We start from the raw sequence: 26,008 nt of genomic DNA on the forward strand, positions 1-26,008 counted from the left end.
ATGTTCAAAAGCAAGTCTATAGAAATGTCCAATCAAAGGCATCCAGGGAAAGGTAACTTGGTTCAAGAAGGCCAATGAAGTTCAGGGTTTCTCTCTCCACTGGAAGGGCACGTGGCGAACATGGCAATGTCTGCTAGCTTCCTCTCCAGGCCTCTTGTTTCATGAAGCTCCCCAGGAGGTATTTTCCTTCTTCATCTCTAAAAGTCACGGTTTGGTAGACTCTCTGCTTCGTGATTCTGCAGCGTTCTGAAGCGTTCTTGAAAATGCTTCTTCTTTTATAGGATTCCAGTAAACTAATCAAGACCCACGTAGAATGGGTGGAGACATGTCTCCATCTAATCAAGTTTAATATCCACAATCGATTGAGTCACATCTCCTTGGAGATACCCTAATTAAGTTTTCAACCAATAGTACTGAATAGGGATTAGATGATATCGTTGCTCCCACAAAATTGATTAGGATTAAAACATGGTTTTTCTAGGGCACATAAATCCTTTCAAACTGCTGCACCTTATAATTACTGATGTAACAACCGATGATATTCCATCAAGTGAATATATCCATTTCTCAAACAGTATCTCAAACTGTATCTCTTCTGTTCAATTCTTTAAATATTTCCCTAATATAAATAATGCCACAAGAAACTTTTCTGAGTTTATATATATGTCTTTTTTCCTTTCACTGAATTTTTTTCTTTAGGCTAAATTCTCAAAAGTATAATTACAGGACTAAGGGGTTTGAAAATTTTATGACTGACCAACTTCCTTACATCATGAATACACGTGTATGATTTTCAACACTCCTTCCCACATCTTCTATGCATAATCTGTGAGAAACAGCTTCAATTCATTGCTTCATTTCCCTCACTCTTGATTGGGGCCAGGTTATAGTGGAGTTCGTTCACACTCAAAGCTGCTGCCAGTTTCTGAATGCAATCTGTACTTCTTTTGAATTCCTTGCATTTCCCATCTAGATAGCAGGCCAGAAAGATAAAATTAATTACTCAGCGCTGGAAAGGGTATGAGAAAATGGATACACTATTACATTTCAGTGAGTATTAACTGGCATAACCTCTTTGGAAGACAATTTGGCCATATGTATAAAAAGGCCTAAAAAATGCAAAATGCCTTAATCCAATAGTTCTACTTTGGTAATTTATTTCAGGGGAGGAAAGTCAAGGATATATACAAATATTTAGTTACATGCATACACAAATGTATAACAATGAATGTAAAAGAAATGTGCTTCTACATCCAATGTAAAATGCCAGTGTCCCCAGTCTAGTAAAGGAAATAAGGATGTCCCAGCCACTCTAATTGGGGACACAGACAGCTCTCCCTAAGGAAGTAAGGAGGGCTCCTCTTGAGAAGATAGGGGTAGCGAGAATAAGTATTCTTATTCTATGTATGCATTACCTACTGCTGCCAGACAAATTATCCCCAAACTCAGTAACTTAAAACAATTAACATTTATTGTCTTTCATAGTTTCCAAGGATGACGAATCCGTGAGTAGCTTCGCTGGGAGGTGCTGACCCACGGTCCTTCGTGAGGCTGGAATTAGGCAAGGGCTGCAGTCACTTCCAGGTTTTTTGGGAACAGGGGGATCCACCAGCTAGGACAGATGTGGAATTGTTTGCAGCCTCAGTTCCTCAGCAGCTATTGGCCAGAAACTCCAGTTCCTGGTCTCACAGCCCCCTCCACAGACCACCTGAGTGTCCTTGGGATATGACAGCTGGCTTCCAGAACAGCTGATCTGAGAGAGAGATGGAGAGAGAAAGCGCAGTGTCGTTTAAAAAATAACCTTGGAAATGGCATCTAAGAGCTTCTGTTGTGTCCTCTCGGTAACAGACCAATCTGATAAAAAGTGGGAGGGGATTACACTGCAGGGGGGCATCTTGGAGGCACCCACCACACTCCTCTATCAGAAATTCCCTTAGCAAGAGAAACCTAAAACCTCCTAAAGGAAATAAAGTTGGGGGACCAAGTTTGCAAATGAATTTACAAAAGTTCTAATAGATCATTTTTACTTTTGTTAAAATAAAACAGCATTGCATGTCAACAAATCAGATAACCTGGATGAAATGGACAAATTCCTAGAAACACACAAAATGGCTAAACTGACTCAAAAAAAAAAAAAAAAAAAAAGAGGCCTCCAAAGACTCACAAGAAGTAAAGAGATTGACTCTTCTAACAAAACAAAGTCCAGGAACAAACGGGTCACTAGTGAATTTTACCAAATTTTCAAAGAAGAATTAAGAACAATTCTTCTCAAGCCCTTTAAAAAAAAACTGAAGGAAAAGGAAGACTTCTTAACTCATTCTATGAGGCCAGCATTACCCTAATACCAAAACCAGATAAAGATATTACAAGAGAATAAATTTGCAGACCAAAGTCCCTTATGAACTGTTTTACTTTCTTAGGCTGCTTCAGCGAACACCACGGAAAGGGTTGACTTAAACAGTGTGATTTATTTATTCACAGCTTGAGGCTGAAAAAAAGGCCAAATCAAGGCACCATCAATGCAAAGCTTTCTACAGAAAACTGGCTGCGGGTGACCCTGACTCCTCCGCCACGTGGTGGCATCAGCTGCTTTCTTCCTTTTCTTCTGGGCTCCTTTCCAGCTTTTGCTTTCTGTGGCTTTCTTTTTTCTCTTTCTGTATTCATTCCCTGTATAAAGAACTGCAGTAATAGGGTCAAGTTCCATCCTCAACAAGGTGGGTCACACCTCGATTAAAGGAGCCTCATCAAAAGATCACACCCACGGGAATGGGGAATAAAAACATGTTTTTCTGAGGTATACACAGCTTCAAACCACCACATGAATATAGATGTAAAACTCCCAAAAAACTACCAGCAAACTGAACCCAATAACACATTAATAGAATTATACAGAAACTTAGTTAGTTCTCTAGGGCAGAGGATAAATAGCCAGGAACTGTCTGGAACAGCTGTCTGGGAGACATCCGTAACCAAACACACATCGTACACTAGTCTTGAAGGGGTGGAAGGGCCGAGATCACAGCACAGCACTGTAAGTGGGTCTTCCAAACTGTGGGAGCTGGCTCCCCTTTCCCATTGCATGGCAGGCTGTTTTGGAGACACTCCCCCATGGGAAAAGGAAGCAGTCTCTATTAGAACAAGGGAAGGTATGGCTGAATATAAGCTCCGAGCACAGATAAACCTGGAGCAAGCAAGGGAGGAACCCAGAGGTCTCTCCTGGTAGAGAAGAGGTGGGGCTGATAGAAAAAATTATTCAAATGAGGCTTTTGGAATCAGGTGAGCTGGGAACACTGGAAAAGGACTCTGCCCCAAGATAAGGGGTACACAGAGCCAGGCCCCAACTCTTGATTCACAAACCCAGGAGGTTGAAGACAGGCTCTGAAAAGGAATTTTTTAAAAACTATTCTTAGCAGTCCAATTTAAAAAGACTTGGGCATTTTCAATTGTCAGCACAGGCCCTGACAAGGGCATAGTTAAGGTTTGTTCAAGAGACAAAGTAACTAGTCAGATGAAGAAGATAATCCCCTAAAGGGCATATCTTCTCCAAAGAAAAAGGGCAGGGGGCAGAGCCCAGCACAAGTGGCAGCTCTCATTCAGAGAATTCAGATCCCCAGAGCTAGAAAACAGAAACAGCTTAAGCTTGTCTTCTACCCCAGCCTCTGACTCAACCATTCTCAGGTATGGGATCTGCTGAAAATTAAAGTCACCACCACTTTATGCTAATGAGGAGCTGTGAGCTGACAAGCACCACCTGCTGGGCAGGTTAGGAAATGCACAGAGTCCAGAGGCATCCCAGGAAAGTCTGGCAGCCTGCTGGGTCTCATCCTCAGGGAAACCTGACACTGGTTATACCTTCTTCCTGAGACCTGGGCATGTCTTGTCTGGGAAGACCTGAGTGGGGTGGATCATATCTGGGGAGACGCACTTCAAAAAAACTTTCCATATAGGCAGGGCAAAAACCAGAACATTGTAAGGTGTTGGAAATGGGATGGTGTTTTGGTTTGCTTATGCTGCCAGAAATGCAATATACCAGAAATGAAATGGCTTTTATAATGGGAATTTATTAAGTTACAAGTTTACAGTTCTAAGGCCAGAAAAATGTTCAAACTAAGGCATCCAGAGAAAGATACCTTGACTCAAGAAAGGGCCAGTAACATTTGGGCTTTCTCTGTCAGCTGGGAAGGTGCATGGTGAAGTCTGCTAGCTTTCTCTCCCAGTTTCTGATTTCAAACAGCTTCCCTGGGGTCATTTTCTTTCTGCATCTCCAAATCTCTCTCTCTGTGTTGGTTCTGGAGCTTTTTCCAAAATGGTTCTCTCTCAAAGGACTCTAGTAAGTGATGCATCCTAAATGGATGGAGACACACCCCATGGAAACCACATAATCAAAGGTCTTACCCACAATTGGGTGGGTCACATCTCCATGGAAACAACTTAATAAAAAATGATCCCACCCAACAATATCGAATCAGGATTAAAGAACGTGGCTTTTCTGAATTACACAACAAGTTTCTAACTGTCACAGATGGTATATGGAAAAAATACAATCAATGCAAACTAGGGTCTATAATTTACAGTAACACTGTAATATGCTTCCATTACATGTAACAAAGGCAATATACCAAAGCTAAATGTCAATAAGAAGAGGACATAAAGGAGGCTATTCATTTCTTGGTAGTGGTGGTGTTATTTCTCCTTTTATTTATTTTTTATTCTTTATTCTTTGCAGAAGAAATGGATATGTTCTCATATGGATTATGGTGGTGAATGCATGACTATGCAATTATACAGGGAACTATTCATTGTTTACTTAGGATGGTGTGATGGTTAGGTTCATGTGTCATCTTGGCCAGGTGATGGTGCCCAGTTGTCTCATCAAGCAAGCACTGGCCTCACCCTGACTGCAAGGACATTTCGTACCTGTGTGATAAACCAGAAATTTGGTTTATTAAATCATCATCAGTTGATTGCATCTGTGCCTGATTACATCTACAAGCAACTAAGGAGAGTGTCTTCTGCAATGAGAAAATCCGATCAGCTGGATTTAATCCAACCAGTTGCAGACTGATTCTACAGAGTTTCCATGCACTAGGGTACCTCTCCCAAACCTACAACCTCCAGATGGGTCCTTGGACCAGATAAGTCCTGAAATGCAGAGGGGCCAGCTTCTCCAGAATATCAACTAATTCCGTCCCCAAATCCCATATTACTGACAGCCCCTTCCAACATGAAAAAGTTAGAATATCCATGAAGAATGGGAGAAAGATCAGAGGTGATGGTGGAGTTATACAGAGAAGGTAGGCTTTAACAAATGAGTAAGGGTGCCGAATCATTATACTGATATTTCTTTTAGCCTCCAGTACCTTAGAGCAGCTAGAAATAAAAACCTAAAATTGTGGGATTGTAACCCATACCAAACTCTGAAATCTGTTCTACAACTAATTGTTGCAATGTACTTTGAAATTTATTGCTTTTATGTATATATTTTATTTAAAGAGAAGGAGGAGTATAATAGAGAAGATAGGATTTAACAAATGAGTATGACTACTGAGTCACTACTTTGATATTTGGATATCTCCATTGGTCTCAGTGTCTTGGAGCAGCTAGAAGATAAAACAAAAAATTGTGGAACTGTAACCCATTCCAAACTTTAAAATCTGTTCTATAACGAGTTGTTAAAATACTTGGAAATTTATTACTTTTTTGCATAAATGTTATAGTTCACAATTTTAAAAAGTTAAAAAAATAATAATAAACCTAAAGATACAAGTGCTGGGAAAAATGTGGAGGGAGTGATATACCTTCTTATTGTTGATAGGGAAGTAGAATGGTGAGCCCTCTGGAGGGCAGTGTGTGGTTCCACAGGAGGCTGAGAAAAGGGTTGCCATATGATCCTGCAGCCCCTTTATTTGGTATACACTTGGAAGAGCTGAAACCGGGGACACGAATGGACATTTGCAGGCTGGTGTTTATGACAACTTGCAATGGACAGAGGTGGCCTAAGAGTACTGATGAACATAAGGACAAACTGTGGTGTATACATACAACAAAATGTTGAGTAACTGTTAGAGGGAAAGAAGTTGTGAGGCATGCAATGGGTAAATGAATCTTGAGAACTGTTGTGGTTTGTTAAATACTGCTGGAATGCAGTATACCAGAAATGGGTTGGCTTTCATAAAAGGTAATTTATTAAGTTGCAATTTTATGGTTCTAAGGCTATACAAATGTCCAAAGGCATCCAGAAAAAGATACCTTGACCCAAGAAAGGGCTGATGATGTTCAGGGTTTCTCAGTCAGCTTGCAAAGGCACATGGTGATCTTTGCTAGCTTTCTCTCCCAGCTTCTTTTTTCAGAAAGCTTCCCCAGAGGTATTTTCTTCCTGTCTCTCCAAGTTCTGTTGTCTGTGTCAGCTCTGAAGCTTTTCCAAAATGGTTCTCTCTTAAAGGACTCAGTAAGCAACCTCACCTTGAATGGGTGGAGACACATCTCCATGGAAACCACCTAATCAAAAGGTCCCGTCCATAAGTGGGTGGGTCATAGCTCCATGGAAACAGCTTAATCAAAAAGATCTTACCCAACAATATTAAATCAGGATTAATGAACATGGTTTTTCTAGGGTACACAACAATTTCAAACCAGCATAAGGACATTATGTTGAGTGAAATAGGCCAGCAACTAAAAGAGAAATATTTTAATGCCTCATTGAGATGGACCAAATTTAAGGTACAAACTCTAAGAATTGAACTTGAAAGCACTAGGTGATCAGGGGATAGAACATGGGTAGGGACTGAGGAATTGATGATTAAGAAGTACAGAATGTTCAAATAAGTCTTATTGTAAAGGTTCCTAGATTGTAAGCTCTTATAACAGTCACATCTATTCCTGAGCTGTAATTGTTATTTCTAAATTCTGAGATGCTGAGCTCTTTGTATATAACCTTGTCATTCCCTGGAACTTTGGATATCTGTATTGACACTTGAGACTCAGAGCTAGAGTTCTGCAGCCCTGATAGTCAGCATTACTCCATACAGCAACTGTTAAAGAAGCAGAAAAAAAGATAAAACTTCAATTAGAGATATGAATGACGCTGATCTGGTTAGGACTAAAGTAAATCAGAATGCAGGGCAAAGGATGATATTGGCTATATTGTAAAACTTCAACTTCCGTGTGAGACCAGAGGAAGAGATGTTTATTTGCTACAAAATTTTTATTTTCTGTAAACACTATCTAATTTAACCTATATGGTCTGTCTATTCAAACAATGTAATTACAGGGAAACTTGAACAGAGAGTGAGATCTTGTTATTTTGTGCAAGTTAATGTAATACCCTAATACATCCCAGAGTAATTTGGGCAGAAAATAAGAAAGTATTTGCAATTTCCCCTGGAGGAGCTGGGGAGAAATATGGAAATATTAAAATCCTCCACCTGGGGAATTCCTGATATTCTTACAAGCCTTAGGGTCTGCCAATTAAATAAGTCAAGATCTTGATCTTAGGGCTTGCCCCTATGAAACTTATTCCCACAAGAGAAGCTAAGCCTACTTATAATTATGCCTTAGAGTCACCCCTACAGAATCTCTTTTGTTGTACAGATGTGGCCTCGCTAAGCCAATTGTGGTAGTTAGGTTCAGGTGTCAACTTAGCCTGGTGACGGTGCCTAGTTCTGTTGCTGTGGACATGAGCCTATGGTACATGAACCTCATCTGTTGCTTGTTACATCTGCAGTTGGCTAGGAGGCGTGCCTGCTGTAATGAATGATGTTTGATTTAATTGGTTGGTGCTTAAATGAAAGAGCTCAATGTAGCACAGCCCAAGCAGCTCAGCCCAGGCCTTTGAAGATGCAGAAAGGAATCACCCTGGGAAAAGTTGTTGGAACCCAGAGGCCTGGAGAGAAGGCCAGCAGAGACCATCCTGTGCCTTCCTGCATAAGAAGGACCCTCAGCTGAGAGTTAGCTGCCTTCCCTCTGAAGAACTAATAAAATAAATCTCCTCTCATTAAAAGCCAATCCGTCTCTGGTGTATTGCACCAACTCTGCAAATAAACTTACTGCCCTCCCCACTACGTGGGACATGACTCCCAGGGGCGTATATCTCCCTGGCAACATGGGACAGGACTCCCAGGGGTGAACCTAGTCCTGCTATCATGGGATTGAGAAAAGAAATGGAACAAAATAAAGTTTCAGTGGCAAAGAGACTTCAAATAGAGCTGAGAGGTCATTCTGGAGGTTATTCTTATGCATTATATAGATATTCCTCTTTAGTTTCTAGTGAATTCAAATAGCTAGAAGAAAATACCTGAAACTGTCGAACTGTGGTCCAGTAGCCTTGATTCTTGAAGATGATTATATAACTATAGAGCCTTTACAGTGTGACTGCGTGATTCTGAAAACCTTGTGCCTGACATGGCTTTTATGCAGGGTATGGGCAGATGAGTAAGAAAACAAAGATAAATAAATAAATAATGGAGGGGGGATAAGGAGTATGGGATGATTTGGGTGTTCTTTTTTATTTTTGGAGTAATGAAAATGTTCTAAAATTTGTTGAGGTGATGAATGCACAACTGTGCGATGATATTGTGAGCCATTGATTGTATACTTTGGATGATTGCATGGTATGTGAATATATCGCAATAAAGTTGCTATATTTAAAAATAAGTATTGTACACAATGATCAAATGAGATTTATCCCAGGAATGCAAGTGTTGTTCAACATAATAAAATAAATCCATATAATACACACATCAATAGATGATGTTCCCCCATTAAAAAAACAAAAACAAAAAACTGGCCTGTTGGGGACCCACAGCTGTGATCAGAAGAGTTAGGATTGCTAGTATATGAGTTTTCTCCTGTCTCTTATAGGCAGACGACTAAGTGATGCAGGTCAACTCTAATAACTACATGTTATGATGTTGGCGTTAGGAGATATGATATTGGTCAAATAACAAGAGATGAAGAATCCTAGGGATGAGATACAGAATGTTTTCAGAGAGGGGAGGTACTGTGGGAAAAGTTTACCTGATTACAGGTTTGACACAGGTTGGGGTAAATCCAAGGTGTCCAAGGGAGGACTCTCTTCTAGCCCTGTAAATATGGAACTGTTGAGCAGCAGCACAGCCTGGTGGGGACACTGCATGGCCAGGACTCTCCCAATTGCCAAGTCACAAAAGCTGAAGGCAGACTAGCTTGGGTAATAGATGCAGGGATTTGGAGGCAAGTGTCTTAGTTTGCTAGAGCTGCTATGACACACACCACACCGTGTGTTGGCTTAAACAACAGGGTTTTTTTGTTTGTTTGTTTGTTTGTTTGTTTTTAACATGGGCAGGCACCGGGAATCGAACCCAGGTCCTCAGGCATGGCAAGCAAACATTCTTACCTGCTGAGCCACCGTGGCCCGCCCACAACAGGGACTTTTTTAATGCAATTTTTATTTATTTATTTTTTTGTCATGGGCAGGTTCCAGGAATTGAACCGGGTCTCCAGTATGGCAGGTGAGAATTCTGCCACTGAGCCACCGTCCCACTGCCCTTAAGGCAATTTTACTGAGACACATTCACACACCAATCAATCCATCCAAAGTATACAATCAAGTGTCACAGCATCATCACATAGACAACAGGGAGCTGTTGTTTCATGGTGTAGGAGGCTAGAAGTCCAGCATTCGGGTGTTGACAGGGCTGGCTTGCTCCTGCAGTCTGTACCCTCTGTTAAGATTCCACATGCGGCTTCTCCTTCTCCTGCTTTATGGGCTGAGTCTCTGCCTAGATACCTTCCCCTTATAAGGACTTCGGCCGATTAAGGCCTGCCCTCCTTCAGTTCAGCCCCATCTTCACCCCTCACTCTCAAAACAGGGATAACAGTAACACCCACCATGGATTGTGGTTGTGAAGATAAGAACAATTTAGGTGAGACAATGCACGTAAAGTACTAAATTCCGTATCTGGTGCATAATAGGTGTTCCAAAGGTGCTGTTGTCTATTGTGGCACTTGTTGACACTTTCTTCTTTCTGCCCAACACAGAAACTAAATGGCAATGCTCTGTCTTCCATTTGAACTGGAATGGTGCAGTCTTCTACTCTTGTCAACCTCCCCTCTTCCTGTAGCCGGACTGGAGTCTTGTTGAATTATGTACCAGAAATGAGTACAAGATCTCAGGAGGGTCAACCAAGGTCAGAATCAGAATCGTACAACTTTGTACTTAAAGGAACTCCTTGATATTTTGGATAATAAAAGTGCCCGCCCTGGACAATGTCCAAGATTAACTGTACAAATATGTATGTACGAGGACTTCCGTGAGGTAGAGCAGATGAAAGACACAGTATAAGGAGTTAATAATGGAGGGGTGTATGGGGAGAAATGCACCTACTGCAAAGCATAGGCTGTAGTTGACAGCAACATTTAATACTGTTCATCAGTAGCAACTAATGCACCGCACAGACACCGTGGGTCAGTAATAGTGGGGACAAGGAGTACGGGAGGAGCAGGATTTTCTTTTTTATTTTTATGTCTTCTCTGGAGTCATGAAATGGTCTAAACTTGATCACGAGGCTGTTTGCCCATGGATCTGGTGATACTGTGAACCAGTGATGACACATATCAGATGGTTTCCATGCTGTGTGACTGGATCGCAACACAAGCGCATTTTTAGAAGTGCCGGCTCTCACCCAGCGCCATGCGAGCAGAAAAGAGAACCTGGGGCCAGATCCTGCCGTCATGAGAAGTCAGCACCCGGTCTGCGGGCGGACACGCTCCTGGTGGCTGTGCCGCCGGCTCCAAGGCCTGGGTTGGCTCCGTCCGTGAGACGGGATAATGACAGCTCCCTTCTCCCACACGTGCGAGGACACGGCGCGGTGCGGGGGCCCAGTGCCGTGCAGGGAGTGCCCAGAGCGCAGCTCATCACACCTTGATGCACAGGCATCCTGGAATGGCTTCAGGGGATCACTGCAGAACCCAGACTCGTGAGCTGATCTTAAAGGGAGGCGCAGGTGGACAGGTAGCCTTGCCCTGGCTTGGGCCCTGCGGCTTTCCGCAGCACCAGCCTCCGCCGCCGAGCCCGCACGCCCTCCCCCGCCCAGCCCCGGGCCCGCACCCCCTCCCCCCGCCCCCGCCCAGCCCCGGGCCCGCACCCCCTCCCCCCGCCCCCGCCCAGCCCCGGGCCCGCACCCCCTCCCCCCGCCCAGCCCCGGGCCCGCACCCCCTCCCCCCCGCCCCCGCCCAGCCCCGGGCCCGCACCCCCCTCCCCCCGCCCCCGCCCAGCCCCGGCCCCGCAGCGCCGCTCCCTGCCCCCCCAGGCTCTATCCCTTCCTCGGAGAGACCCGGCCCCTGAGTCCGCGTCCACTGCCCCGCGCTAACGACATCTGAGAAGAGGATTTACACGCCGGGGAGCAGCCAACTGAAAAGCAGATTATTTAGAATATTCTAGATGACAATACGAGCAGCAAGAAGGCATGGACCCCGTGGTGTGTTAGGGCCAGATACTGGCCTGTGAGAATTGATTTTTGAATTTTCTGGAATTTTGCGAGCTGGTTTGTTCGACACAGACATTTAAAAGATTAAATTGTGTGGACGCTTCCAACTAAATAAATTATATTAAAACAAAGCAAATGAATTGTGATAGCATCACTTCATAATAACGTTGCAATCCTCTTGAGGTTATTTACATCCTTTTTTCCATTTATCCTATCTGTGTGGCGGAAACATTTCCTAACGATAAACTGCGTGGCCTCGCGCCAGCTGCGTGCCCGGTGGTGTCGCTCTGGTGGCCTGAAACTGGCCACAGTAGGACCATTCACACCACGGAAACCAGGGTGCAGCAGACCGGGGCTCCTCCGGAGCCGGCCCGAAGCCTCTACCAGCACACCGCTGCACGGATGGACCAGGAAAAGGGACCACAACAGAAAAAAAATGTCAACGCTGTTCAAAAACGAAAAAAGCAGATGAATGACCGGTAATTAATTCAGGAAAGACGACAAAGCTCAAGAGTAAGTCCCCAAGGGAACCGAGTAAGGACCAAACCACCTACACCACAGAACCAGAGGGAAAAGCAGGGTTTGCCCCTCTGTGCAGAACATGGATGCAAGTAGCTGAAAAGAAATGGGTTGAAACTTTGTGCATGGAGCACTGAGGCTCCCACAACTTCCACACCTCGTGGGGCCAGGCACCCACCCTTGCCAGCCCCGCGAGCAAAGGGGCACGCAGAGGGCATCTAAACTCAAGGGCACTGGGCACAGCTGGGCACAGGCGTGGGACACGTTACTGGAAGGCAGGATTAAATGGCAGTCTGCATTTTGAACTGTGAGAGTCTGCAGTCTCCTTGCCCCTCTTTGTTCCCAGAATATAGGCCGGTTGGAGGATTCGTTTTGAAGGAAACTGAACAGTCTGAGAGAGGGACGTCCAGATACTGCCCTGGAGAGCTCCCTCTGTGACACGGCCAGGCCTCAGCAGAACCACCCTGCCGAGAGCCCACTAGGCAACAAGCTTCCCCTATTGCACACATCGCCTTAGTACCAGCAATAAATCTCCAGACATTTGAGACATTGAAAAATTATTTTAAAATAAAATTCTTTTCTACACCTACGATGTCAAGTGTGAGAATAGTGGTGGGTCCTAGCTTCGCTGCTCCAGGGCAGACCTCTGGGTTTCATCTCTTAGCTCAGCATCTCACGGAAAGGCACGTGGCGACGTCTGCTGGGCTGTGGTTCCTGTGTAGCTTCTGTCAGCGCGTGCAGCTCCTGGTGGCTTTGGGGCTTCTGCATTCCCCAATGTCTGCATCTGTGGCTGTGTCTGTGGCTCCAGCAAACTAAGCAAGGCTCCAGGACTCCAGTAAACTAATTAAGACCCATTTGATGGGCACATCTCCATCAAATCAAAATGTCACACCCACAACTGTGTGTGTCACATCTCCATGGAAACAACCCAAAGTTTATTTCCTAAACAACAGGTCTGCCCCAACAAGATTGGATTAGGAAAAGAACATAGCTTGTCTGGGGTGCATAACGGCTTCAAACTAGCACAGCCATGGAAGCAAGAAGCTAAAAGCAAACAACCGGAAAAAAAAAAAAAAAAGGGAGAGACCTACAGACACTGTAGGTAGAGGAGTAAAGGAGTCAAGGATTGCTGGTGGCTGGTCTTCAGGAAGAAAGTGCTGCCTTGATGATGCCTGGAGTTGGATATTTTCATGACCTCAGAATATAAGCTTGTAAGTTAATAAATCACCACTGATAAAAGTCAACCCATTTCATGGTATCTACATTCAGCAGATTTAGCAAACTAAACAGATTTTGGTGCCAAGTGTTGAGATTGCAAATACCAAAAATGCTAGAACAGCTTTGAAAATGGGTAAAGGGAAGATTCTGAAAGAACTGTGAGCTGTTTGAGAGATAAGGCATAGATTGCTTTGACAAGACTGTCGGTAGAAATTTGGACACTAGGGTACCTCTGATGAGATCTTAGACAGAAGTGATGAACGAGTCATTGCCAACTGGAAGAAAAACTGGACCCTTGTTTTAAAGTGGCGGAGAATTTGGCAAAATTGAGTCCTGTAGTCAGATGGAAGGCAAAATTTGAAAGTGACAAGCTTGGATGTTCAGCTAAGGGTATTTCCAAACTAAATGTGAAAATACAGTCTGACTTATCCTTGAGGCTAATAATAAATGCGAGAGAAAAGGGGTGAGCTGAGAACTGAACTCCTGGTTACGAATCAACCAGAAATGGACAGTTTGGAGAATTCTGAACTTCTGGAAAACGATTCCCCAAGGAACAATGCTTCACACGAGGATTTAGCCAAGCGTGGAGCCCGTATGCCATTTCAGCACAAGTCAGGATGGGAACTGCAGTTGTCCAGGAAGCATCAGTGGCAGGGCCTCCGGTCTGACAGCCGGGACCTCAGCGAACTGCCCACAATACCAATAAGTCTCTTTAGAGATCTGTATGAACAGAACCACCGTCAGCCTGGACTAAAAGGGACAGAAAAGGAACAGATTGAAGGAAAAATTACTTCCAGAGCAGGACCATGGACGCTCAGGTGTGGACTGAAGACATCTCCTCGGGCCAAGAGGGGAGCCATCCACGGATGTGGAAAGGGCGGGCGGACCCCAGAACTTGGAGGGGGTGAGCCTTCCACCCCTTGTTCAGGAAGAGCTTCACCACCCCAGTTTTCTCGCATGCCTGGGGGGTGTGGAGAGTTCGGCCACCACACTGGTGTTTGATGAGGGGGACCCTTCACCCCAGTAAGTGGGGAGAGCATGGCTGCTGTGCAAGCGCTTGGAGAGGGTGGGGTCGCTGCTCCATTGGACCCAGAAGACAAAACAGACTCTCAGACCCTGAAATCTAATGGAACATGCCCTGCAGAGTTTCCAAATTGTCTGGGACCTGTAACCCTATTTTCCTTCCAATTTCTCCATTCTGGAATGGAAATTTTATCCTGTGCCTGTCCCTCCTTCGTATGTTGGAAGCAGATAGCTTGTTCTCTAGATTACATAGGTCCACAGACAGAGGGGAATTGTGCCTTAGGACAGACCACACCTATAACTGATTTTGATGAGACTTTATACTTAGTATTATTACTGAAATGATTTAAGGCTTTTGGGATATCCTGATGGAGTGGATGTATTTGTATATAGAAGGAACATGTCTTTTGGGGGTCCAAAAGGTGGAGTGTGGTGATCTGAAGCTGTATGTACCCCAGAAAGGCATTTTCTTAAACCCAATCTATTTATTTGGGGTGAACCCATTGTAAGTAGGACATCTTGATGAGACCACTTCATTTGAGGTATAACCCGTCTCATTCAGAATGAATCTTAATCCTTTAACTGGAGTTTTTAATAAATGGAATAAAGACAGAGAGGGAGAGGGAAAGAGAGAGATGGAGAGAAATAAAGCCACGGAAACAAGAAGCTGGAAACAGTGAAACCTGGAAGGGCAGGAAGAGACCAGCAGATGCCGCCAGGTGGCCAAGGAGCCAAGGATTGCAGTGGCCAGTCGGAGGGAAGAAAGCATCGCCTCGATGATGCCTTGATTTGGACATTTTCCCAGACTCTGACTGTAAGCAGAGTCCTCATTGTTCAGGCGGAACCATCTCATGGTGTGGTGCCTTAAGCAGCCCAGGAAAGGGAACCGGTGCTGAGGGAATCTCTGCGATGGCAACTGCAGCTGGACCCGGGAAGGAGCAGGGAGGTACCCCAGAGGAGGCCCCACAGGGAGGGAAATACCGCTGAGACATTCCCAGTGTGTTTATCACATTGAGGGGAGTTTGGGGAGGAATTCCTAGCAAATACCCAAAACATTAAGTAATTAAAAATACAAGGCAGTTATTAACTTCAGAGGGAAAAAGATGACAAGAGCAGAAATGTAATCACGGTACACTGTGAACAATATTTACAGAGTCAAAATAGTGCAAATACTGATTGGTGATTTAATCAGAAATCGTGATGTCCCATAATTAATAAAACTCAAAAATATACACGTTTTTCACAACTTAACAGCTTGAAGATCAGAATGCATCTTAGAGTCAATGTGGTAAGAATGTATTGTGTCATAGTTTAATTGGGAGCATTTTTTCTTTTGCAGTGATTCATAAATAATGCATCTTGTAACCAGCTGCATCTAAGATAAGAAGAAAGCATGAAGGCTCTTGGAAAGTGAAAGAGAAAGGTGGATACCTGTGCCTGTGGGGGGGGGGGGGGGGGAGGAAAAGCTAAACCCTCATCTTCCACAGTAGATAATTTCTAAAATTAATAAAAAGACACAGGGTGAAATACTGATCCATGCTGCAACATGGATGATCCTTCAAAACATCACGCTGAGTGGAAAAAGCCAGATGCAAAAGGACAAATATTGTATGAGTCCATTTAGATGAACTATGCAGAGCAGGCAAATTCGAAGGCACAGAGAGGAGATCAGAGGGTACCAAGCTCTGGGGGTGGGGTGGGGCTGGGTGCTTTTGCTCCAAGGGGTCAGAGTTTTTTTGGGGGGCCATGAAACAATTTGGTAATATTTGGTACTGTCAGTAGCACATCACTGCAAATGTAGTTAATGACACTGAATTGTAAGCTTAAGAATAGTTAAAATTGCAATTTGTATGATATGTAAATGCTCCCACCATAAAAACAAAATGTAAAACAAAAACAAGACTTAGCTTTATCAATATATTATTTGGAAAGATGGATGCAAATGCCAGGATACCACGAAAATCATAGATGGTGGTCATCTCTGGGGAGCAGTAAACAGAGGTAAGATTTGGGGTGCCAGGAGGTAGGATGTGGCCATGCTGTGATTGTTTTATAAGCCTTGTAGACCTATCTGAATTTTTAAACTGTACCATATATATACATATATATGTGCATGTATTAGATGTTAACATAAGTATGGAAATAAAAACAATAAGATGAAGCATTGCCATGTTTGAGCCCCAGCGGAGTGGAACTTTGCAGTCTGTGGAAATTCAAAAGATCCTTGCAGTCCTCTCTTTCAAGACAAAACTGCTAACTCATCCACACTCACCGCCCTAGACGGTGTAAGAAGAGGTCTCTTGGGCAGCAAGTATCTTACCTCTCCCACCACTCCTCGCCTTCCATTTAAGAAACCAAGCTGCCTGATTGTGTTAGAGACCCAAGAGCTTGTCTCAGGGCAAGTGAAAACCACAGTGTCCAGCACCTTCGCAGGAGCCCTTGTGCCTTGGCAAGTGGTGGGCAGGCAAGTACTGCCTCCCAGAACACCTGTGTCCTCCAGTATACCATGGCCTCCAACACACCTGCAGCCCCTAGCACACCTGCAGCCCCCATCACACCTGCGGCCCCCACCACACCTGCGGCCCCCACCACACCTGCGGCCCCCACCACACCTGCAGCCCTCAGCACACCTGCCTTCCCCAGCACATCTGCTGTCCCCAGCACACACTTGCGGCTTCCAGCATATCTGTGGCCCCCAGCATACCTGCGGTCCCCAGCATACCTGCAGTCTCCAGCACACCTGCAGCTCCAGCTTGCAGACCCCTGCCAGTGGTCTCAGGAACCCCAGCCTCTGTGTGGACAGAGGATGAGCCCTGGTTGCTGGATGCCAGGTGTCCCCCATGTAGGGAGAATGTCCACCTTCATCCTGGAATGGGGAGGAGGTGGGCATTAGGCAGGAAGATTCCCCCCCCTCCCGGGGGGTCAGACCTGCAGCTGGGTTCCCCAGCTCTGTCCTTCACCGGGAAAAACAGGGCTCTAACATCGAGAGCCTGCCCAGCTCTCCATAAAGGGGAGACACATTTGCAATTCCACCTGTGATAGTGGGAGAAGCTGTGCATTCTCAGAGTGGCTTGGAATCTGGGGGTGTGAGGCAGTCTGAGAGGTGACCAGGCCCCGCGGAAATGGCAAGCCCTGAGGCTTTGTCAAAGCCGAACCACAACCCCAGGCCCAGCCCCGCCCCTGGAATCCACAGCTCCCCTGCACCCAGCACCCGGAAACCAGAACCCTGAACCCTGGTCCCGCAACCCAGTACCTGGCACCCTGCACCCAGCACCTGAAACCCTGCAACCTACACCCAGCATCCAAAACCCTGCACCCTGGCCCTAGCACCCTGCCCTCTGCACCTTAGCCCTGGTGCCCAGCACTCTGCATCCTGCACATGGAACCTGTACCCAGCACCCTGCACCTGGCACCCAGCACCCTGTACCCAGCACCTGGAACCCTGTACCTGGCACCTTGTAACTTACGCCCAGCACCCTGCACCCAGCAGCCAGCACCCAGAGGGGAACCCAGCCCAGCAGGCCCTCCAGGAGCTGGCTGTTAAAAATAGTTTAAATATCACTCCCAGCAACCAGAGCCGACTTCCTGCAGAAACCTCTCCACCTTCCTCTCTCACCGCCTTTTCTCCTTTTAGAAACCAAGAGAGTAGTTCACTTAGTAAAATACCTTTTCCTATGCCCAAGCAGAGACACCCTGTTCTTATTCCCTCGGGGACTCTCATGCTCTGGTCTGCAAAGAAATGTTGCTATTTGCCTCTTCCTTCTGCTTCCCTAACTTGCGTATCCTGATGGAATGAGGTTACAACGGCCATGGAGAGCACCCTGGAAGGGGGATAGCACATTTACTAGAGGCTGCTGGGCAGGTGGGTGGCTGTGCCAGCAGACAGAGCAGCCAGGACCTGGGGGGTGCCTGGACATCTGCGTGCTGTGGCCCTGTGCCAAGGCCCCTCTCCGCCTCCCCCCTCCCACAACTCTCGGCTGCCCCTCTGGGCTTAGCCCCTGCAGGGGAGGGATCCCCTAATTAAAGGCCAGGACCCCAGCACCTGGCCCTTGGGATTTCCTAGGTTCCTCCTTCGCAGACGCAGGGAGGGGACATCTCTTTCCCAAAGTGGAAAGTCCGTCTGGTCTCTTGGCCCCTTGGTGGTGGCAGCAGGTCTGGGGGGTGGGGTGGGGGGGTGTTAAAGAAGAGGCTCCCCCTCTCCTACCCCAGCCGCAACCCAGAAGCAGCCTTGGGGTCCCGTCTGTCCTTTATCCAGAGGCCCCAGTCCAGTCTCTTTCATCGATTTCCACGGAAAAAGGGTTTTCAATCTTTAGAATCTCTAAGACGTGGAACAATTTAGCAAAGGGTCTTTCTTGGCTTTGGTTTTGGTTTGCTGGCTTATCTTGGGGGGCTGCAAAGGCGACCCCGGAATGAGTCAGAGATGCTGTGTGAGCCCTTCACCTGTGTGGCGGGCGCAGGCTCGTCCCCAGAGGGGCCGAATCGTATCCCACGGCCCAGCCCGAACGGTTGCAGAGTCACAAATGAAGCCAGTTTGTAAAAATCCTCGAAAAGGGTAAAGTAGCGTGCAGGTCTAAGGAACTGTGACTTTTCCTTTCACTCAGTGAGCCAGCAGCCAGGTCTCCCGGGGCTGAGGTGCCCAGGCAGCTTGAGCTGGGGGCGCTGGGGTCCCCGTCCCGGGCCGAGTCTGTCCCGGGCCTCGCTCTGGCTTCTGGATGTGACTTGCCCGGGGCCTTCTCTCCCTCTGTCGCAGCATGGCGTCCGATGACACCAGTCATATTGGGTCGGGGCCACCCCAAGTCTGTTTGGCTTCACCTTAACTCATCGCATCCTCAAAGACTCCACCTCTAACTCAGGGCACATTCACAGGCCGGGACAGGACTGGACCCTGTCCTCACGGGACAGACTCCGCCCGTAACAGCCAGTCACCGCAGGGGACGCTGCGGGAGAAGAGTCAGGACCCCGCACAGCACTCGCACGGCTCAGCCCTGTGCTTTCCAGCTCCGTTCCCTTCCTGGCTTCTTCCACCCCTACCCCCACCCAGCGCCTGGCACCCCATGCACCCCACCAGCTGCCCTGGACCAGGCTGCCCCGGGCAGGGCTTCGCCTCCAAGCACCCCCTCCATTGCGTCCTGGTGTGTGTGCAGCGAGGTCGCCTGCAGCCCTAAAAGGGGCGGGACAACAGGTGTCTGCCCGCAGGGGTCAGCCCGCCTGGACGGCCAGGGGGTGTGGGGGTGTGGGGGGGCGGGAAATGGGTAAAAAAATCTTTGTTCCTCCTGGAGAAAGACTGTAGTGACTCCTTCAGAGGCATGCGGTTGCAGAAAGAGATTAGAGGTGTCTACACGGCTTTTGAGGTAGGATTTAAGAGGGAAGATTTCTAAAGAATTGTTTTAAGTGATGCATGCGCAGGGTACAACATTCAAAAGGCAAAAAAGGGAGATATGCACATACATACATATACACACATGTTCGTGCATATGCACATTTACATACTATTCTCCCTTCTGCCTCAGACTCCGGGCACCTCACTTCCCCTCCCCAGAGGCAGCCACGTTACCAGTGTCTTTCCAGACAAAATCTACATGGAGATTCAAGTACAGCCCCCTTTTCTATCACAAAACTGAATCTCGTCCAATGCAAACCCACATAAAATTACAATGGCCCACTTTGAAGAAATGGAAAAGTCAATTGTCACATTTATTTGGAAAGGTAAGTGTACTGGTTTAAAGCTATCACAAATCCCAGAAAAGCCATGTCCTTTAATCCTCATTCAATATTTCAGGGTGGGATCTTTTTTATTGTTTCCATGGAGATGTGACCATCCAATTATGGGTGGTAGCATCTAATTAGGTGGTTTCCATGGAAACAAGTCTCCACCCATTCAAGGTGGGAATGCTTACTGGGGCCCTTTAAGAGGGAACCATTTTGGAAAAACCTTTAGAGCCACCAGAACCAACAGAGCCCACACAGCCAGAGACCTTTCAAGCAGAAGGAAAATTCCCCCAGGGAAGCTTTATGAAATGAGGAGAGAAAGCTAGCATGTGCCCTCCCAGCTGAGAGAGAAACCCTGAACTTTATCAGCCATTTTTTTGGAGTTAAGGTATCTTTCCTGTGATGCCTTAATTTGGGCATTTTCACAGCCTTAGAAATGTAAACTTGCAACTTAATAAATTCCCTTTTTAAAAGCCATTCCGTTTCTGGTATATTGCATTCCGGCAGCTTTTGCAAACTAAAACAGGAAGGGACCCCAAGTATCCAAAAACATCTTGAAAAAGGAAAACAAAGTTGGAGGACTCACACTTCCCGACTTACACAGCTACAGCGGCCCAAACAGAATGGGACTGACATAAAGATAGACATATTAATCAATGCAACCGAATCGAGAGTTCAGAAATAGGCCCGCCCATTTATGGTCAATAGATTTTTTACAAGGCTGCCAAATCCACTCAACTGGTACAGAACAGAATAGTTTCTTCAACAAATGGTGCTAGGAGCAGAATATTTACGTCCAAGAGAATGAAAGAGAACCCCTATCTCACACCTTATACACAAATTAATTCAAAATGGATCAAAGACCTAAAATATATGAGCCAGGATCATAAAATTCCTAGGAAAAAACGTAGGGAAGCATCTTGAAGACCTTGTGGTAGGTGGTGGTTTCTTAGACTTTACACATGCAGCATGAGTAACAAAGGAAAAAATAGACAAATGAGACATCTTCAAAATGTAACACTTTTGTGCATCAAAGCATTTTGTCAAAAAGGTGAAAAGGCAACCTGATTAATAGGGGAAAATATTTGTAAAATACATATCCAGTAAGGGTTTAATATCCAGAATATATAAAGAAATCCTACAACACAACATAAAAAGATGAACAACCCAATTTAAAAATGGGTTAAGAGACATTTTTCAAAGAGAAAATACAAATGGGTAAAAAGCACACAAAAAGATGCTCGATGTCACTAATTATTAAGGAAATGGAAAAATTGAAACTGCAGTGAGATATCATTTCACCCCTACTGGAATGGCTCCTATTAAACAGAAATCTGCAAGTTTTAGAGAGGATGTGGAGAAATAGGAACACTTATCCACTGCTGGTGGGAATGTAAAATGGTGCAGCCACTGTAGAAGACAGCTTGGCAATTCTTCAGGAAGCTGAGTGTAGAACTGCCACGTGATGTGGCAATCCCACTATTAGGTCTGTACTTAGAAGAACTCAAAGCAGGTATAAAAACAGACATTTGCACACCGCTGTTCATAGCAGCATTATTCACAATTTACAAAAGATGGGAACAACCCAAGTGAACAGATAAACAAATGCATGTATCGTATGAATGGATGCATAGGATGGAATACTATTCGGCTGTAAGAAGAAATGAAGTCCTGATGCATGCGACACCATGGAAGAAGCCTGAGGACATCATGTTGAGTGAAATAAGCCAGACACAAAAGGACAAATATGACATGTTCTCACTAATATGAACTAAATGTTGTGAGCAAACTCATGGGATTAATATCTAAAACACAGGCCACCAGAAGATAGAATGAGGCAGCAAATGGGAAGCTGATGCTTAATTTGTGCAGAATTTTTAATCAAGTTGATTGCAAATGTTTGGAAATGGATAGAGGTGACAGTAGGACATTACTGTGAATGTAATTAACAGTGTTGAATCGGGTGTGTGATTGTTGTTGAAAGGGGATGTTTAGGGTCATTTGTGTCACAAAAAAAGAAAGCTAAAGGATGAAACTTGACTGTATAATATGGTGAACCCTGCAATGGGCGATGACTGGTGTTAATGGCACAAATATGAAAATGTTCTTCCATGAACTGGAGCAAATGTACGTCACCAATACAAGGTGTTATCATAGGGTGGTTCACAGGAAGAAAATACACCCAAGGCAAACTATGAACTAAAGTTAACAGAAACATTCTAGTATTTGTCCACCAGCTGTAACAGAGGTACCACGCCAATGCTAAGTGTCAATAATAGGGGGGCATAAGGAGTATGGGGTTTTTCTTTTTGTTGCAATGAAAGCATTCTAAAATTGATTGTGGTGATGAAAGCACAACTCTGTGATTATACTAAGAGCCGTGGGCTGTACACACTGGAAGCATTGTATGGTGTGGAAATAAAGCTGCTTAAAAATGAATCATTCTGTAGATATTATTGGGCTAAACTCTTTTTTTAAAACTCAAAATGAGTTTGAGATTGCTCCCTGCCAGTGCATAAGAATGATTTACTTTAACCATTGCCTCATATTCCATAGTACAGACATTCCATAATTTGTTTAATCAATCCCCCGGTTAAATGTTTAAATTATTTCTATTGCTGGAATGAATCATTATGCGCACGTCTTGGAGACCACATGGAACTATATCTGTCGGATAGATTTTTGAGTCAGACTTGCTGGTAAAAGGGTATGTGTATTTTAAATTTTGATAACTGTGACTAAATGGTAGATGTAGATTTTTCCCAAAAGAGAGAATTTTAGGAACCAAGGGTGCCCAAAGGTAATGTGGACTACTTTCAGAGGTGGTGAGTGACCCATCTCTGAAGGCGATCAAGTCCAGGGATATTTATCAACCTGTCAGGAATGTCATGGGATATGTTCAGGCACTGTTGTCTCATTGACCACAAAAGCCCCTTCCAACTCTGCTGTTCTAGCTCTAATAGTAGGTGAGGCCCCTGAGCCTCGCTGCACGTCTGCTGACCACTGCTGAGTGAGGAAGCACGAGGAAGCACATTGGTGCAAGATGTCCCAAAGGGGCCCTGGGTGAAGCGCCACTGGGACTGGAAGGCTCCCCAGGGGGCAGCTGGTGCCGCATGGGTGGAAGGGAACTCGTCCTGCCCGTCCCGCTTGTCTTCTCTGCCATCACCCTCCCCCACCCCCGTGCCCACACGGGGCCCGTTTCTGGCATAAGGGCTCTCAGATCAGGGTCTTCCCACAGGCCATGAGCCCTGGTGCAGGCCAGGCTGGGAAGGGCACTTGCTGCTTCCCCAGGGATGGGGAGGGAAGCTCCCTACTTTATGAAGCAGCTCATCCCAATTCCAGGAGTCGATTTTGGGAAGCTCTTTCTTATATATACTGAACTGAAATCATTTCTCCTTTAAAGATCGCTTAGGGTTTTAGTTGTCCCGTTTGGAGCCAGAGAATCCGAAACAATTCTTCTCCATACCAGACGGTCAGGTATCTGGGAACAGCCATTGGATGCCCCACAGCCATCTCTTCTTCGAGTAAAGTCTCAATTATTTCCACCCTTTCTTAGGTGCCATTGTGCCGGGTTGAATACTTCCCCCGTGTTCACCCAGCATCCCAGACAGGGCCCTTATTTGGAAAGGGAGCCCCGGCAGGTGGAGCTAGGCGAGGGTGGAGGTGAGCCCCTCCGAGATGAGTGTTGGCCCCAAACTCAGAAGTGAGTCTCTATGAAAGACACACAAGGACACGCAGAGACACGGGGAGGGACTGTGTGAGGACAGAGGCAGAGATGCAGCCACACGCCTGCAGCCAAGGGACACCAATGATGGCCGGTGACCACCAAAGGCCAGGAGGAGGCAACGAGGGCTCCTCCCGAGAGCCTTCAGGGGAGTGACCCCCCACACCTTGATTCCCGACTTCTGTACGCTTCTGTCTTTTTAAATCACCCAGATTGAGGGACTTTGTTTCGGCAGCCCCGGGAAACTAGTGAGGACACGTTTCCCAGACGTTTACCGTCTTCCGTGCTCTTTTTGAACACCCTCCACGCAATCTCCGTCCTCTGAAAGTGCTCTCCAGCCCTGGCCATGACCGTGCCACGGAAGGGTAAGGCGTCCCTTCCCTGCTTCACTGCGCTCCTTTCCTCCGTCAGCACAGCCTTAAGTCGGCATAGTGGGGGGGCCTCTTGTCAGCACATCTTCCCCCCCCTTTTGGTAAAAGTACCCTATTTCCCACTAAGGAATGGCTCCTCCCTCCTTCTGAGACGTCTTAAGGTTCTGACACTCAAAGTTCTGCCTGGCCTTCTACTGGGAGGATGGGGGCACATAAAATCCAGCTCAGGCCATTCAGGCTCCTGCAGTTTTCGGTTTTGTTTCATTTTCTTTCAGAGGCAACCTACCAGCTGTTTTTTGCCTTGTGGCCCAAATCTTCATGGCCCTCCAGCCCCACCCTCTACCGTCACAGGGCAGCGCGCTTGCCCGTGGTGACCTTGGGTGCCACTGTGGACAGACGTCTGGGAACTGAAGTGAAGCCTGGGAGCGGCACGGAGAGAGCCGGGCCTCTCAACACCTGCCCTGTAGGCGCTGGTCCCCAATCCAACCCCATCCCATAACCCCGGGGGGCCCAACTGCAGAAAAGTTTGAAGGTAATAGAGCAAACCTTCCACACACCATTAACCAGACTCACCAATACCGCCACATTCGCTCTGTCCTTCCTCTCGTTCTCATTTCCAAACCAGCACAGAGCAGGCTGACACCGTGCTCTTCAATCCCTGCGCACATCCGTGTGCATTTCCTAAGGACGGGCGTGTCTTCCTACACACCCACAGCGCAAGCTGCAAAATCAGGACAGGCAGCAAAGAGAAGTGTTTTTAGGTAACTCATTTTCCAATTTCATCAAGTTGCCTCGATAATTTCCTGCAGCCCAGGATCCAGTCGTGGCATTGGCTGTCCTGTTTCTGGAACAGCCCTCAGCCTTGCTTCGGCTTCCACACCGCTGACATCTTAGGTGATGACAGGCAGGGCATTTAATGTTATTTCTAAATTCTGAGATGTTGGGCTCCTCGTATATATAACCTGGTCGTTCCCTGGAACTTCAGGTACTGTGTGACACCCGAGCCTCAGGGCTACAGTTCAGCGGCTCTGAAAGTCAGCATCACCCCGTCCAGCAACTGTTAAAGACCCCGGGAAGGTGATCAGACGTCAATCAGAGCTATGAATGAAGATGGTTAGGACTGAGGTAAAGCAGAGTAAAGGATAAAGGAGGATATTGACTATATGTTTTTTTCCAATATATATATACATTTTAATGTTAGCATTTGTTCCCCCTATTATTTACTTATTTTCAATCCATATGTTTTGCTCATCTGCCCATACCCTAGATAAAAGGGCGCCTGGGTGCTGAGAAGCCCCTGAAGAAGACAGCTGTTCCCGAAGCGGGCTGGGGCTGCAGCGGGGAGAGCACAGGGGGGGCGCCATGGAAGGGGGCCCTGTCGAGACTCAAGAGCCCCCATGGAAGGGGGGAAGGGTCACATCCGTGGCTTCAGGGCGGGGAAGCCAGACCCAGGTCAGGAGCCCTGAAGACACCTCACCCCGGGCACCCTCCCTTGTGGGTGGGGGCGTCGAGGCCCGGGAAGGGGGCGTGGATGGTGCACAGCAGTTGGCGGCAAAGCCCCCCCTTGGCACAGGGCATCTGCCCGTCAGCTTTCTCCACTGCCTGCTGCTCCCTGTGCCTTCGCCCCGAGTCAGCCACATCCATCCAAACACTGGCCTTATTTGTCTCAGAGTAGAAAAAATGTTTCTCTGGAAGGTAGACCAAGAGCATTTCAAGAAAAAATGTTGAGTGCCCCTTCACGTTGGCAGGTAAGCCTGGTAGCCCACCACACATTTATGTTTGCTGCCTGCGCTCTCGGGGGCATTTCAGTTTGGGACCCCCAACATTTGGGCCTCTTTCCTGTCAGTGTGGCGTCCACCTGACCCCCTTGAAGCGCCCAGTTTTAGGGCTGTGACCCTGCGGAGAAGATCCTGAAGGGGCCGAGGCTGCCCTGCTTCCCACAGGCCCTGCCGGGCGCTGAGGCCGGGCCCCCCATCCCC

General features: G+C 46.5%; 1 long non-coding RNA gene across 1 annotated transcript; it reads right to left on the reverse strand.

The window, feature by feature from the left end:
* Nucleotides 1-1,405: 1,405 nt before the first annotated feature.
* LOC143679630 (uncharacterized) lies at nucleotides 1,406-24,657 on the reverse strand. The gene is made up of 3 exons (XR_013173876.1): nucleotides 24,603-24,657; nucleotides 16,930-17,091; nucleotides 1,406-1,753 (listed from the first exon to the last, which is right to left on the reverse strand). It is a non-coding gene; the product is annotated as an uncharacterized LOC143679630 (long non-coding RNA).
* Nucleotides 24,658-26,008: the final 1,351 nt, after the last annotated feature.

Source organism: Tamandua tetradactyla, chromosome 4 (genome assembly GCF_023851605.1).
Source record: "Tamandua tetradactyla isolate mTamTet1 chromosome 4, mTamTet1.pri, whole genome shotgun sequence".
Classification (NCBI taxonomy): Eukaryota; Metazoa; Chordata; class Mammalia; order Pilosa; family Myrmecophagidae; genus Tamandua; species Tamandua tetradactyla.